The 16,726-nt window shown below is 38.1% G+C and overlaps 1 long non-coding RNA gene across 7 annotated transcripts; it reads left to right on the plus strand.

The window, feature by feature from the left end:
- The first annotated feature begins 2,183 nt into the window (after positions 1 to 2,183).
- On the plus strand, positions 2,184 to 9,890 carry LOC143847195 (uncharacterized). 7 transcript variants are annotated; one of them, XR_013234963.1, is made up of 8 exons: positions 2,184 to 2,315; positions 4,424 to 4,487; positions 5,083 to 6,192; positions 6,295 to 6,395; positions 6,480 to 6,655; positions 8,173 to 8,270; positions 8,834 to 9,502; positions 9,603 to 9,890. It is a non-coding gene; the product is annotated as an uncharacterized LOC143847195 (long non-coding RNA). The 7 variants fall into 7 exon arrangements; XR_013234964.1 differs by having other exon boundaries at positions 8,834 to 9,181; XR_013234962.1 differs by having other exon boundaries at positions 8,834 to 9,890.
- The last annotated feature ends 6,836 nt before the right edge of the window (positions 9,891 to 16,726 follow it).

The following is a 16,726-nucleotide window of genomic DNA, read 5'->3' on the forward strand; positions in this document are numbered from 1 at the left end:
TGATGGTGATGTGCAGCTAATGGGAGGGCCCTTTCACCTCTTTTTTGCAAGGGCTCCCTTCAGTCTAGAATTCTACATATTTAAATAGATTTCGAAGATTATTAGTTTCCCAAAAAGCTCTGATAAACCGATTATTAAAAAATGGTTGTGTTGATATCGTTTCTGGAAAAAAATTCATTCCGCTCATGAGAAGGGAAACAAATTCCAACATTTCCTCCCCTTTAATTTGCTCATGCCCATGCCCATGCCCATGCCCATGCCACCCACTTATTCCTTTAAAATTTTGGAACCAAATGCATTGGATTGCAGGAATCAAGCACTAGAATGGGCATCTTATTCTGATTCTGTTCGATTTCAGCATCCGGTTTTTAAAAAATGAACAGAATCAAGGGGTGGAATCGAGTCAATTGACACCAAGTGGTATTCTAATTCCACCTTGGTCGGAATGAAATTTGTATCGGTATTATTTAATTGTTTTTTCATTGCATTATAGGCGAATTAGAACAGGAATCGAAATAGAGTCCCAATTCCGATTCCTGATTTTGGGGATCCAAATGTGGCCTTAGGATTTCTACCCAAGAAAGGATAAACCATTGGTTTTTCTAGTCTTTTTATCTTAGGCATGGAATGTTCAGTATGGATCGGACCAAGACTGCGCTTCGTGATGTTCTACAAGATCAACTGTCTAACTTTCACGTACGTGAAACCATGTTGGACCTATTAATTGGACGGCTTAGATCAACCGAAAATACATTGTAGTAGGGGTGTTGTCCCATTTACCCATTTCTTTGAATTTGGTGGGTTTTGTTGGGTGGGAGAGTTGCAGCTGGTAGGTAGGTACAATTTCTCCTTCATTAATCTCTAAGGTCTTTTTTTGTTATTTTTCATATTTATTAATTGAGGAATGATAAAATGAAGGGCGCCCTTGCAAAAATCAGCTCCAAGGACGCCCCTACTATTGGTTGAGTTTTGCAAAGTCTAGCCCCCGGAAAAAAAGTGGAATGCGCCTAACCAAGTGGAAAACATGTTGACTTTACAAAACTCAGCCAATAGGGACACCCTTGGAGCTGATTTTTGGAAGGGCGCCCTTCGTTCTATCATTCCTCTAATTGATTTATTTTTTTCATATTAATCTTATTTATCTATTTATTTATAGGGATTTGCTAGGCAATTTCGTGGAAAGACATTTCGTGGCTGGATTTTGCATGTGAGAACAGCCACAGTCCCCCTTGACTTTTTGGCAGAATTTGTCTTAATCTTTTAATTCATCCGACGTGGCTGTTCTCACATGCAAAAGCCAGCCGGGAAATGGCTTTCCACTAAAATGCCTAGCAAATTCCTTATGTTATATCCTGGAATACAAGAGCTCTCTCGGTCTCTCCCTTTCCTTCCTAGGGCACCGACAATCTCACATCACCAAAGCACATTTAGGGAGATGATATTTTCACCCCTCTGCAGTACGCATTCGCCCCCCTTATAACTGAACAGTGGACAATTTTAAAGCTTTTTGACGTCAAATCACGTTAACAGTAACAGTGGGGCGAATGCGTGCTGCAGAGGGGTGAAAATATCATCCCTCCACATTTATTATTGGGAAGTGACATATGTTCACCCCATTTTCTTCCCTGGGCTACCCCTTACAATTGTATTTACTTATTGGAAATGATATCAACACTCCAATGTTTGATGTCACGCTCTACTAGCTCTAGTATTTAAAAGGCTCTTAAGAGGTTATTACAGTTCCCAAAAAGCTTTCACAAGCTCATTAAATACTAAAAGACAAACAAGGAGAGTCTGGATATGAAAACATTGAAGTGCTGATATCATTTCCCTTATTTATTTATCGTTACACGATATAAAAAAAAAACTTGGGTAAACGAGATTCCCATTTGGTAAAAAGCACGCTACACGTGCTCGCAAGAAACAGAAAAGGACGGCACCTATCCCCACAAATGCACGTGAAAACGATCAAATCGTCGCTCATTTTTCCAGATCCCGTTTTAGAAGTATTTTTCTATGGGAGATGATAAATTCGCACCCCTTGTAGGATTATTCCCATTCCTCTAACGTGATTTGACGTCAAAAAGCGTTAAAAACAAGGGCGCGAATAATTCTACTGGGGGTGCGAATTTATCATCTCCCTTTTCTATATATATTTTTTCTGTTCTATTATAAGCGCACTCTGTTGAGATTGTCGCAGCTTGTTTTTGCAAGACGAAGATCTGATATTTCGATTGATTTGATTTTTTTTTAGGGTTTTCTTTGGGAGGACGAAGATGTTTTGCTTGCTCGATCTCCAGTAAATCTTCAACAATGTGAGTCCTGATTTCTCTTTTCTGTTTCTTTTTTTTTCTTTTTCTGAAGGTGTTATTTATGTATGTATCGAGGGTTTTTTTTTTTTTTTTAACCTGTATCCATTTGTTGATTTTCGAGTTAGGGTTCTTTTAATTGGTTGGCAATGTTGGTTACTTTGAGGGAAATAAAATGTTTATGCTAAATTTAGAGGGATATCATTATAAATTGAAGTTCCATCTGAGTAAAAGTTGAATATGATTGGTTCAAGTTATCCTTTTTCATGTGTAAATAAAGCAAGTAATTTTTGAAAATTTTTTCCTTTACAAACCTTTTCCAAAAAAAATTCCTTTAATCCAAACAGGGCTACAAGAAATTTTTCTTCTTCTTCAATTTTAGGGAACCGGGTAGAACTCACCCTTAAAAGAAGCTAGCTTTTAGAAGGAGGGTGCCCATTCCCTTATAACCCGTTCCCATCCATCTTACTTAACCGATGTGGGACTATTTTGCTTTTGTGTGGAACCTCAACAGATATAATTATAGTTAATTTGGAGGGATATCATCTTAGATTAAAGTTCCCCCTAAATAAAAATTGAATAGGATATGTTCAACTTATCTTTTTCATGTGTAAAAAAACAAAAAATGTAAGAAATTTAGATTTTTTTTTTTTTTTGGAATGGTATTATAATTAATTTTCCTTTCTAAACTTTTCCTTAAAATTCCTACAATCCAAACAGGGTCCAAGTGTTACGTGCCTAGATGGGTCCCACTAGAGTAGACTATATTGAAATCTGATCATTTGATTACTTGGATGGTAGATTAGGCAGGTAGCCTAGATTATGCAACTAGGATTAATTTGGATATTAGTCAAGATTAGGTTAATCTTTTTCTATGTTTATCTCTTGAGTGTTTTATATAAACACCCATTAGCTTCTCTTTAATGGAATGGAGAATTTTTATCTCAGAAATTGTGTTTTTTGCACAAAGGAGGACTAAAATGACAGAAGCCCCCACTCGCCTTGAACTTGCGAAGAGTTGGTGCTACATACCACATTGGCTGCATGTTTGCTGTCCCCAACCTGTGCTTTAACAGAAAACCCTTTGTCATGTGGGTTTTCGCATGCGAAGTTTGAGTTCTTAATGCACAAATCATTTTTTTAAAGGTTTGCCGAGTCCGACACTGTATGCCTGTGTCGGATTCCGACACTCGTATCCGTACTGATGCAACACAGGCCAACATTCATTGAGAAAGCTTGGGTTTTAACATTTTTCAATGGTCTCACTATCTTCCCTCAGCCCATACAACCTCAATGATGGATTTTCTCCCCATAGAGATCCAATGATCAGACTAATGGGGGAAACCAATCTAACAATGATTGTCGGTTTAATTAAAAAAGAAGGAATCCCCAACCTATGATGGTTAATCGGCGGTGGATGCTGAAGAACATCAGCTAAGATAATATATTTTAAGCAATTCTCAATTTATTTTTATTTTTTACAGAATAATATGATTTTAACAAGTAATTTATTGTAACTTTTAATAGGCTATATAAAACTCAATACATGCCGTAATTGTAAAGTTGTGGTAGTAGTAGTCTCAAAGAACCCAAAAGTATTGGAACCCGAAACGTGTCGAACATGGATTCTTCGCCCATTTAGAAGAATCCATGTAACATGGATTTTGGTCAAAATTTTGACATGTTGACGAAAGTTTTTTAGTTTGTGTACTAAAGTGGTAGCTTTTGGGTCAACATGACCATAATAACATCATCGAAATTCATACATGTTGATTGAAGGATTTCATTTCGGAGGGGATGAAAATAGAAACATGTTAGCCATTTCATGTGGGTCTAGGCCGACATTTAAAACCATCGATTTTTGTACTTCGAGGATGTTTGATGCTTTATATTTATCACTTTGAATTGAAATAATTTCCAGTGATAGGATTCTATTTTGTTTATTAAAGGGCTAATGAATCTTGGCCTGTTTGTTATTGATAGTTTTATGTGCATATACGTAGAAGTTGTAATGATATATCTGCATTCCAAGTTTGATAAGCATGGGTGCATTTGATAAGCATGGTGCATTTTCTTCTACAAGGAGTAACTAATTTCCTATTTTTTGTATGCAGTGAAAGTCTATATGAAGGTGGAGAGTTTGATCAACAACAACTTGCTGCATTGGTTGTTTCGAAGGTCATGATTAGCTATTAATGGTTGAATTTGTGGGCTGAGCATTATGTTAATAGATAATATATGCAACTCGGGTATGCTAATACTTTATCACATTAAAACATGAGTGGTTTCTGAGTCTCATGTGACTCAGTTGACTTCAGTCAGCTCACACGAGACTCAGAAACCAGAAACTACTAAACTGTGGAGATTTAATGATGTGCATCTTCACTCTGGTTTTCTGGTTTCTGAGTTGTCTTCACTCTTTAACTCAAAGATGTGCATTCCTAAATAAACCAACTTCTCCACAGTTTATCAAAGATGTAGTTATCTTCACTCTTTATGTCTTGAGCACATGATGAACGGAAATGTGATACCACTTCACTTGATGGTTGATGACTATTTGAGGCAGATTTAAAATGTATGAAGTTGATTTTCTTGATGATATTTCTGGACAGTAACAAATGTGGTGGGGTCTTTGCATGTAGTTAGCCCCACATCTTGAACTTTTTAAGTTTGTGGCTTTGGACATCAATGTGCTTTAGTCTTTTGTTGCATAAAAGAATCTAACTTGAATTAACACTTCTGTTTCTCACATGAGATGCTGGTTTTCACTCAGGTCTTTTACTACCTTGGGGAACTTAGGTAGTGAGCATTCCACATTTCCTGTTGAAGGCTGAAGGGAATCATAGAATTCAAAGGCAATCGAATCTTATTAAAGAGCTGGATGGAAGCTTTGCCTCACAGCAGGTCCTTGGTTCAAAATTCAATGACTCCTTGATATTAAAAATCCACATGTACTGCCAAAACCAAAAAAAAGGGGGTCAAACGCGAGGAGGGTGTTGAAGTATAAATGATTAAATAACACCAACAACAGCGTAAGCTTTTGGAGTAATTGGTTCTTTCGCGTAGTGTCAGAGCTATTGCCTCAAGGCAGATCCTGGGTTCTAAACCCAACAACTCCTTGATATTAAAAAAATCCACATGTATGGCCAACCCAAAAAGAGGGGTCACATGCGAGGGGAATTGTTAAGTATAAATCGTCCCATGGTATGAGAACAATTGTCTCACGGCAAGTCCTGGGTACAAAAGCCCAACAACTCTTTGATGTTAAGGATCCATGTGTACGGCCAACCCAAAAGAGGGGGCACATGTGCCACGTGTATAGCCAACCCAAAAAAGAGGGGCTATACGTGAGGGTGAGTGTTGAAGTATAGATGATCGCAACTACCATACTTGCGACTATTTATACTTCAACACTCCCCCTCACGTGTAGCCCATCTTTTTTTGGGTTGGCTATACACGTGGCACATGTGGCCCCTCTTTTGGGTTGACCGTACATGTGGATTTTTAATATCAAGGAGTTGTTGGGTTTTGATCCCAGGACCTGTCATTAGGCAATGGCTCTGATACCATTTGATCATTTATAATTCAACACTCCCCATAACGTGTAGCCCCTCTTTTTTGGGTTGGCCACCGTACACGTGGATCCTTAACATCAATGGGGTTATTGGGTTTCGAATCCAAGACCTGCCATGACACAATACTCTGATACTATGTGAACATTTCTACTTCAACACTCCCCTCATGTGTGGCCCCTCTTTTTTGGGTTGGCTGGTGGATTTTTTTAATATCAAGGAGCTGTGTGTTTAGAACCCAGGACATACCATCCTTGCTAGGTCTCTATTTGATGTTTCAGAATATTCCAATTGTGTTCATACGCATCTTGGTAAGACTTGTTTTGTCTTGATCTACACATGTTTTCTTGGAAGTGATTGGGTTTTTCCTGCAAAATGAATTCAGCTTCTTGTATATTTTGTGTGGCTACCAGTTAAAGCCATAAACGAATATGCAAATCTTAAGTCGAAAGCAGCGGACAACAGCACAGGTTGATCCTAGATTGGAGGCCAGAGTGGAAAGAATGCTTGAGAAGTATGTTACTTCAGTGTTTTCTCACTTTTTGTTACATTCTCACTTTCAAGGTTAGGCCTTTTAAAGAATCTTTGTTTCGTCTAGGTGTATTTTGGATGGAAAAAATATCAGCAAACTATTGGAATGGATGTTGAGTGTAGAAGATTAGATAAGCTTGAAGAAGCGATTACAAGCAGTGACAACAGTCACGGAACACTTTGATATTCCATCAATAAATCCCATTGTTTTGTTAATCGAAGAGAATATCGGCGTGCGGTAAGGTGATCATCTCTTCCTTAAGAACCATCCAATAGCTATCAGTTTCATTGTAAAGAAATCTTTTAAATCTGTAATTGGTTCATGTATTAATCTATCTTCACATATTATTAGGATCAAGTAGGTAATTATGATCCTTGTTAGGTGGTAGTTCGTTCGTGTGGGGATGGGTGTGGAATTGGGGTTTTGGAGGGGAGGGGTTGCAACTCGCAACTATCTAGATACTCAAATTGGTATGCAGATCAGCATGTCTCTAGAAGGATAAATACCTAGTGATACATCTGATACCACTATACCAGGATGGTTGGATACTTTTTTGGGCGTACCACCATACGTCTGACATGATTTGATAATGATACTCGTACTTGATACTGCATAGATCATAGATACTAGTTATTGTTTGTATTTTAATATAAAAATTGGCTTTTTTGCTTTTTCAAAAGATTCCTCCTACTTTTAGTTTTGCCACCCAAATTCAAAATTTTGAGTTTGTACTCTTCCTCTCCCAAAAAATTTAGTCCCACATTAGAAAGTGGAAGAAATTTTTGCATCCATATAAGAGATAGAGTGGAGGGAAGGCTTGGGCCTTTCAAGGGGCATTGGAATTATTTGGGTGAGCTCATTTTATGAATGAACTAATGGCATGGGGTTTATTAGCCACCTCAAACCTAACCGTTGGAACACAACCGATCGCGATCTTTTTGTCCAGTTTGCAACCGCTCGGGATAGATCTTATCCGATCATACAGTTGGATCACGAACAACGACTGAGATTCAATTGTGAAAAATTTAAGCGCTATAGTCCTTCATTGTGACCATATGTACATGTAAAGTGCAAAGTGCGCCAAAAAGCACCACTAGCGCCCTACAACCCACGATGTGCACGTGTACCCATTGTCCCACCATTTGTAAAACCATTTGAATTTTAAAACAAAAGGGAAAAGTGGAGGGATACTTATTAGCCCTTCAACTTTTCTTACTTTCCAATGTGGGACTAAACTAAAGTCTTCCACTAGCCTTTTCTACACCTCTTTCAGAACACTCATTTTCCCGAATTAGAACTTTTTTATTTTCAATCATTTTCAAAAACTATTTTATTTTGAAAATCACCAACAAGTATACAATGATGTCTAACCAGTACTCATAATTATGGGGCTGGTATGGCTGAGGGTTACATGAGTGGGATGACTCGTCCCTGTCATTGTAATCTAGTTTTTGCAGTTTCAATAAAATTTTGTTATCTTTCAAAAAAAAAAAAAAAAAAAACCAGTTCCTCTTGGTACTTTCATGAAGTTAGAATTTTCAAGTGCAAAGGTATTGGGTTTATTAGCCACCTCAAATTTTTTATTTCATTCAATCCCTTTCGATTTGACATGAACAAGTACTATTGTGGTGATTTAAACTGGTACAAGCAGCAGCCTGATTCGGCTTGTAGACTTAGTTACTCTTGTGTTATTTGGGTCCATTGCAAGTGTGTCCTTGAGAATTTGTTATCAGGGCTGATCATCTTTGGGGATAATTAGGATTTGATAGCACAAAGGAGAGCTGATCCAGACATCAAAAAAAGGGTGAGCTGATCCACCTGGGAGGGATTTGACAGATCATTCCACCAAATTGGAAGGTAAAAAACTCTTTTATGGGCCTCTACATAGTGTATGCATTTATTTCTCAGTGGCTCAGAGACCTACCCAATTTTATCCTCTAAAGAGCAATAAAAACACTTGTTTGTTTATTAGACCATTACGCTTCTCAAAGAACTAGGCTAGTAAGCAGGGTTTCTGGCTAACTAATTCCCTAGAGTTTTTGTGAATTCTTTTGCTAATTTTTTTAGGACTCCAAACTTCTTAATATTATTTCTTTGATTCGAAGCAATAACAAGAATATTTCTAGTGGAAAATCTTTTACACAATCTCTGTGGAGCGAAGATGCCACGGCTTTTGCAAAGCCAGTTATGCAGTGAACTATAAAACTTTCTACTAAAATCTGGGAACCAGATGCATCTAAACCATTTATGTAGTGAACTATAAAACTTACCACTAAAATCTGTGAACCAGATGCATCTCTTCTGGTTTTGTGTTTGACTGGCATCAGGACATGCATAAGATCTGAGAAAACGCTTTGTTGTTTCTACTCTAATTAACATGTTGTAACTGTAAATTGGCTGTTAAACTATTCCATTTTCAGGTGGATAGCCTATCAGAAAAGAAGGCAGAAGCTGAACCATCTTTTGAAATTCTGATAAACCCTGCTAGGGTGGTTCGTCCTCAGGAAAAGTTCGTCAAGTTCCTTGAGGAAAGCAGATACATGCCTGTGGAATCAGCCTCAATCTGGGTTTGTTCTATTGAGGGATCTGCGGCCAACCGAACCAAAGTTACCGGATCGCACATATGCACCCTCGTCTATGGTCTCACCTGCCGGAGGTGGATCAAAAACAGGTCAGCATGGATCCGCCTCGGCCATGGCTGTTGATGTGAAGCCTCTGCCACTAAAGCCCTTCGAGTACAACACCACAAGATTGCTGGGCTTAACCAGGTACATTATTTTGCGGTATTTTCCCCACACTCTCAAAACTCCCCCAACCTCATCGTGGACTCTCCCGATTCGACTCCCTTTTACCTCGGCCGCATTCTTGTCCAAGTCCGTGTTTTTTCCCTTAAAAATCATCAAAATTCTTTTGACTCACCCAAGTAATGACCGCATCAACCGAGTACTCAGCCACATCAATCGCGTACTCGCCGCATCATTCCAAATCAACTAGGATTTGCTTTGGCCGCATTCAGACCCGCATCCACATTATGAAACACTGATTTTTCCAGTAGATTGGCTATATGGAGAAAGAAAATTCCGTTTATGGTGTGTAACAAGAAGCCTGCTTTTATTAGTGGTATTATTATCGTCACATGATTATGGTCCTTCTCATTGGTTTTTTTGCTGTTTCTCACATGCTGCAAAGTATAAGGAAAAAGATGGTGAAGCGAAAGGAAGAAGACAGAGATTTTCGTGGTGCCGATATCTGTTCTTCATGTCAGTTCCATATCCCTCCCTCCACCTTGTATCAACAGCAGCAGCAGCAGCAACAAACAGTATCCAGCCAGCATTGTAAGAGAGTCTATTTGATAATTTAAATTTCCGAAAACAAAGACAAAAACTTGCTGGTGAACTCTTTCATTTGATTCAAATTTGTTTTTGTGATGAGTAATGATATCTTTACTACCTCATGATAGTGGTAATCCTTTACTAACTACATCTTTCATTGGCTGTTGATAGCATTTCGATTTCGATGCAAGACTTTCAGCGCACCCGATTGGGGGGGGGGGGGGGGGGGGGGGGGCGGGGCGGGGGCGCTGGGGTGTGATAAAAGGGATATATGCCAGTGACTTTCATAAAAAGCATTTCGCAGCTGGTTGTTGCATGAGAGAGCAGCCACCTCGATGGATTAAATGAATAAGACAAAATCTGCTGAAAAGTGAGCCGGTGTAGCTGCTACCATGCAACAGCCAGCTGCAAAATGTCTTCCTGCGAAAGTCCCTAGCACATATATATAGAGCTTTTATACCGTGTAAAGCCCTATAGTCCCTTATTTTTCATGTACGACCACACCATAGGATGATCCAAACCGTCCATGTGATGGGCCATGAAGTAAATAGGTTGTGTCAAAAAAATCATTCCATACGATGATCCTAGCCCTCCGATCTTAGAGAATTTTATAATATGCAGTTCATCTATAGATTGGAGGGTTGGATCATCTTGTAAAATGATCCCAAAGAAAAAGCTGTCATATCTTGGAACAATAGACAGCTTTTTCTTTGGTCCATTACAGTTGTTTGGCTGAAAAAAGGACTATGGGGCTCTGTTACCCTTTGCCAAGGGCGGTGATATCCCCGCGCCCCCTGACGGCTGGCTAACGTATTCCCACCATTTGACCGGTCGGTCAGTCTCTCTCTCTCTGCACAGTCCACACACACAACAGGAACAGTTGGTGGGCCCAACAGAAACCATTGGTGGAATGGTGGGCCCATCTTTGAACAACATAGGCCCCGCCCATACCACAACATAGGATAATCCAAACTGTCCATTTGATGGGCCATAAACGTAAATAGGTTGCGTCCCAAAATATTTTTCCATAGGCGGATCCTAGCCCTCCGATCTAAATAGAAACTACATCTTATGCAACCTCTATAAATTGTAGGGTTGTGATCATCCTACGGAAATGATTTTTGGGGCACAACCTATTTACATTGTGGCCCATCAAATGGACGGCTCGGATCATCCTATGGTCTGGACGGTACACGTCATTTTCAAAAATATGGGTGGGGCCTAAATTGGTACAAACCACACCATAGGATGATCCAAACCATGGATGGCCTGGATCATCCTATGTTGTGGACGGTATGCTTCAATTTGAAAAATATTGGTGGGACCTACGATTGGGCCTTAATGTTAGTGTACGACCAACTCCATAGGATTATCCAAACCATGGACGGCTTGGATCATCCTATGTTGTGGACAGGCCTTAATGTTAATGTACGACCACAGGATGATCCAAACCATTCATTTGATGGGCCAACCCTTTTGGGGGCACAACCCATTTACGTTATGGCCCATCAAATGGACGGCTCGGATCATCCTATGATCTGGACTGTACACTTCATTTTCAAAAATATGGGTGGGGCCTAAATTGGGCCTTAATGTTACTGTACGAACCACACCATAGGAGGATCCAAACCATGGATGGCTTGGATCATCCTATGTTGTGGACGGTACACTTCAATTTGAAAAAAATCGGTGGGGCCTACTATTGGGCCTTAATGTTACTGTACGACCAACTCCATAGGATTATCCACCATGGACGGCTTGGATCGTCCTATGTTGTGGACGGGCCTTATTGTTACCTTACGACCAACTCCATAGCATGATCCAAACCATTCATGTGATGGGCCACAATGTAAATAGTTTGTGCCCCAAAAATCATTTCCGTAGGATGATCACAACCCTACAATCTATAGAGGTTGCATAAGATGTAGTTTCTATTTAGATTGGAGGGCTAGGATCAGCCTATGGAAATGATATTTTGGGATGCAACCTATTTACGTTTATGGCCCATCAAATGGACGGTTTAGATTATCCTACGGTGGTATGGGCGGGGCCTACGTTGTTTAAAGATGGGCCTACTATTCCACCAACGGTTTTGTTGGGCCCACCAACTGTTCCTGTTGTGTGTGTGTGGAGGGAGAGAGAAAGAGAGAGAGAGACCGGTCAAATGGTGGGAAAGTGACATATCCTAACGTTTAACGTTAGCCAGCCGTCGCGGGGGGGGGGGGGGGGGGATATCAGCGCCCTTTGCCAATTGTTGGACCAAGTTGGCAATATGTTATTGTAAATCTGATGCATATGTAGGTCATGTTTGGCCACCCTGGAAACAAAATTCGTGGACTATTTTTGTGTCTGCACACACGTCGTTGTGCCTGGGCTGTGAGGTCTCTCACCTACATGGATAGTTCATGCTCATCAGCGCAGCTGGGGAGGGGGGAGATTTTCCTTCTTTTACCAGGCCCTATACATGCTCTCCTTGCACTGGTTATACAAATATTCCATGGTTTTTTTTTCATGGTTGCCAAACATGCACTGAACCTAACTGGATTTTCGGCATTTGGAAAGATCTTCCACAATGTGATGCTCTGTGGTTACCAAATTTGTGTGAAAAGAGTAGAGTCTGTTTCTTTGGGTTTTGAAGGCAGGCTGGAATGTCCTATTGTAATTTTTGTTTTATTTATTACTGGGTTAAAAGGGATGGGCGACATTTATTTTATTCCATGAACGTGCCACTCTAAGGGTGGGCCCACAATATAACTTCAACGGTAATTTACAATTGGGAAATGATATCTGTGGCAAGGTGTTTCGATAAACAAGCGCTCCACTTGTTTGTCGAGCATTAATTAAAGGAATTTCATTATGGCTCTCAAAAAGCTCTTTAAACCCTTTAAATACTACACGACAAACAAGTGGAGCACTTATTTATCGAAACATGTCGCAGATATCATTTCCTTTTACAATTTTGAATTTTCCCCAAATGTGGGTTGTACCATCATGTCTTTTTTGCAATTATTTTACATTTTTCCTCGTTTAGTCCTAATTTTCTTTTCTTTTTCCTCAAAAATTATAGAAGTTTATATTTAAATTATCATATAAGCTATAAGAAATTGTAAGACCCAGCCCCACACGGACCTAGAAAGTTAATAACCTTAATTAAATCTGGACCGTAGATCCCTAGACAAAAAATTACAGTGTATTTTTGCTTTTGTCCGTTCGACATGATTTTGGTCCTGGTAGATGGGTATTTCGAATATCTATCCAACGAACCCAAGATTTAGCGATTCTGACGTGATTTGAGCAAGTTATGACCCTTTTCTGCTAGGGTTATGTATAGTTACGAGTTTTGTCTTATTAAGCAACTTTTGAGTTTTTACTTTTAGTTAAAAACTTTAGTTTAGTTGTTAAATTTGATAAGTACACCCATATGGAGTTTAATAAAGATTGACTCTTGCTAATTGTGGAAAACTTTGATTAAGAAACTAACCTTTAATATTAAATCTAATTGAGAAACCCACTTTAAGCACAAAACTCATTAGCTATTACAAACCCAAAACATGGGTTTTTGCAACCCTACTTGTGCACGTCCAAAAACCGAGAGAGAGAGAGAGAGAAGAGAGATAAAAGAAGAAAAGGAAAAGGAGAAGAGGGATTGATCTTCAAACCCTATTCTTATTTCGAGTAAGTTCCTAAAATCTTTCTATATGTGTTTTTGCTTGTGATTCATGGTGTTTGATTTTTTATTTCCTTAAATCTCTTTCGAATTAGGGTTCAAAGCTGTTTTTCCTTCGAATCAAGATTTTCTTTTGATCTTTATATGTAAAAGATGATTTTCTTGGAAGACAATTCATGTGCATGATTTTCTGTTTTTCCTTCGAATCAAGATTTTTTTTATAAAGATCAGATCAAATAAGTCTTATATTAAGCCCTATGGCTGTTTTTCCATAAAATCAGCATGCTTATAATTAGTATCATGTAGAAAAGATGTTCTTTTAAAATCAAATTTATATATATATATGTAGAGAGAGAGAGAAAATACAGTTCCTAAGGTGTCACCTCATATAGCTTATATGAGGTGGCGCTCACAAAACGTTAGGGGGCCACATTTTTTGGGTGATCGAAACCACTCATTTGAAAGGCCCTTAGATGGATATGATGCCTACAAAAAATCAGGTCCATAGGATCATCCTAACCCTTCCATTTATGGAGGTTAAAAATGGGCAGATTTATGGAGGTTTATACCCATCCATTTCAACCTCCACAAATGGAAGGGTTAGGATGATCCTATGAAGTTGATTTTTTGGGCATACCCTATCTATGTGAGGGCCTATCAAATGAATGCTTTGGATCATCCAAACAAAGTGGACCCCTTATGTTTTTAAGCGCCACCTCATATAAGCTATATGAGGTGACACCTTATATATATATATATATATATATATATATATATATATATATATATATATATATATAAGGTGTCACCTCATATAGCTTATATGAGGTGCACTCACAAAACATAAAGGGCCCACATTTTTGGGGTGATCCAAACCACTCATTTGAAAGGCCCTTAGATGGATATGGTGCCTACAAAAAATCAGGTCCATAGGATCATTCTAACCCTTTCATTTATGGAGGTTAAAAATTGGCAGATTTATGGAGGTTTATACCCATCCATTTCAACCTCCACAAATGGAAGGGTTAGGATGATCCTATGCAGTTGATTTTTTGGGCACACCCTATCTATGTGAGGGTGTATCAAATGAATGCTTTGGATCATCCAAACAAAGTGGGCCCCTTATGTTTTTAAGCGCTACCTCATATAAGCTATATAAGGTGACACCTTAGGAACTCTATTAATAGAAGCTTTGATTTTTCAAAAATTTCATCATGTGCATGCTGTGTGTGTGTGTGTGTGTGTGTGTGTGTGTATATATATATATATATATATATATATATATATATATATGCTAAAAAATTGTTTCCTAGATATATCAAAACAAGTGTGTGATTTGAATATGAAATAACAACTGTTTTTCTTCCAAACAGTGTGATTTTTTTATGTAAAAAATCATGTCCTTCAAAAATTAGCTCATAGGTGATATGCTTGATAAATCATATAATGATTTTTCTTTCGGAGAAAGACCTAGTGTTTGTATAAATTGTTCGTACTTGTCTTTTTGTAAAAAACAGTCCCTAACATGATTTTTAGCTAAGTATATGATGCAAATAATTAAAAATCTGATCAGTATATGAATTACGCATAGGTATTAATACCCATAAGTGTATCTTTTGGTTGTATGACACTGAAATGTTTGGGAATAGAATTTAAAGAACAAAACATAAAAAGTTATGACACTCCAACTATCCTAGGGTCAAAGTTAAAGTAAAATTGAACGGAAAACTTAGTGTGTGTGGTCTCTTACTTTCAAGTTAATCATCATCCTCCACTCATTTAGAAATTTGCAGACTCCCTCACAAAGTCAGCTTTGAATTCAAGGTAGGTGACGGTGCCCCAAACTTGTACTCTTAAGCAATGATTGATTTATATGCATGCAATGAAAATTCTTAGTAGACATAGAATTGTTCATGCTAATGATGTAGTTAAGATGATTGTTTCTTATTAATATGCATCTCGCTCTTGTGTTTGGTTATATTAGTAGCCTGCAGCAAATATTGGAAAATGATGCTATGCTAGTAGCTTAAAAAAAGATGAATGTTATGATTTCTTATTAAAGGAAAAAGAAAAAAAATGTGGGAAGCAAGATAATTGCTAAAAATATCTTTAAGATATTGAAAAAAAAGATATGGATAATATGCCAGAAAAACTGGTAGGAAACAAAGGCATTGGGAAAATAATTTGGTGGATTAGGCGGAGGTCTGAGTCGTCCAAGAATCATAGAATTTCAAGCCGGCCTTAGGTTTTAGCGCACCCCCTTGACGGTAAATGCAGCCTCTTAGACCTTGATGTCAAGAGGCGGAGTGACTATTAAGCACGTCGTAAAAAGTCCTTCATGCCCACTACCTGTTGACAAGGGTAGTAGAACGTATTGGAGGCAAGGTAACAAGCTATGAAGAGCTGGATTGCCTTGGAGAGTCATCTCATGCATTAAATTAATAATAAACATAAACCTCGTAAATGTAAAATGTTGTATGTTTTATGAGATCAGTAGATTCACTTTCAATAGATATTATAGTGTGTTCTTTTATTAATATCTCATGTTTCAATTTGAAATAATTGTTATCACATGTTCACTAATGAATTAAGTTGTATGTTTTAAATTCAAGAATTGTTTAGTTGTATTTGTTTAGGTACCGAATGAGTTTACATAATTCTTTGCACTAACACCAAAAATGCCCCACAGGTTTTGCTACAAATGATGACATTGAGATAAATGCTAATGCGGAAATCGAGAATAAAAATGGGTGTGCAAGAGCGATGATAGAGTAATTGGTGTGGCCATGTGGCCTTGGCGTCTATTCATCTTATTCTTATTTTGTTTCTGTTTTTTGTTATTCTGTCAAATCCTTTTAGTAGACTCTTTAGTAAAAGTAAACTTTTAATTAAATTTTTATTGCCTTTTGTTAACGGTCCGGGTTTATAGTTACATTTGAAAATCCGGGTCGTTACATAAATCCTTACAATTTCTTACAAATTTAAAGTGATTTTTTTCAAATATAAACCCATACTCTTCTATATTGTCCACCCCTTGCTATTTTCCGTATTTGAAAATAATAAATTTTTAAATTTTTTGAAAAAATATAAGGATCCCTATGGTCCCACCCAACTGATACACTGATCTATTCAATCCTTGAATGGTTTTCAGCTTTCATTTCCATAGAGATTTTCAGCATGAAAAATGCTACAACGGCATTCACTGTTAGGCTCTTTTCCAACTGCTAGTTTTTGGATTGGCAACCAAAAAATTCACCTATTTCCATTGATCCCACCTTGATCTGATGATCCTAGTCCCTTGATCTATCAAGCCA

This window comes from Tasmannia lanceolata, unplaced genomic scaffold (assembly GCF_043159265.1).
Source record: "Tasmannia lanceolata isolate RefF3 unplaced genomic scaffold, GAP_Taslan_0.1 ptg000015l, whole genome shotgun sequence".
Taxonomy (NCBI): Eukaryota; Viridiplantae; Streptophyta; class Magnoliopsida; order Canellales; family Winteraceae; genus Tasmannia; species Tasmannia lanceolata.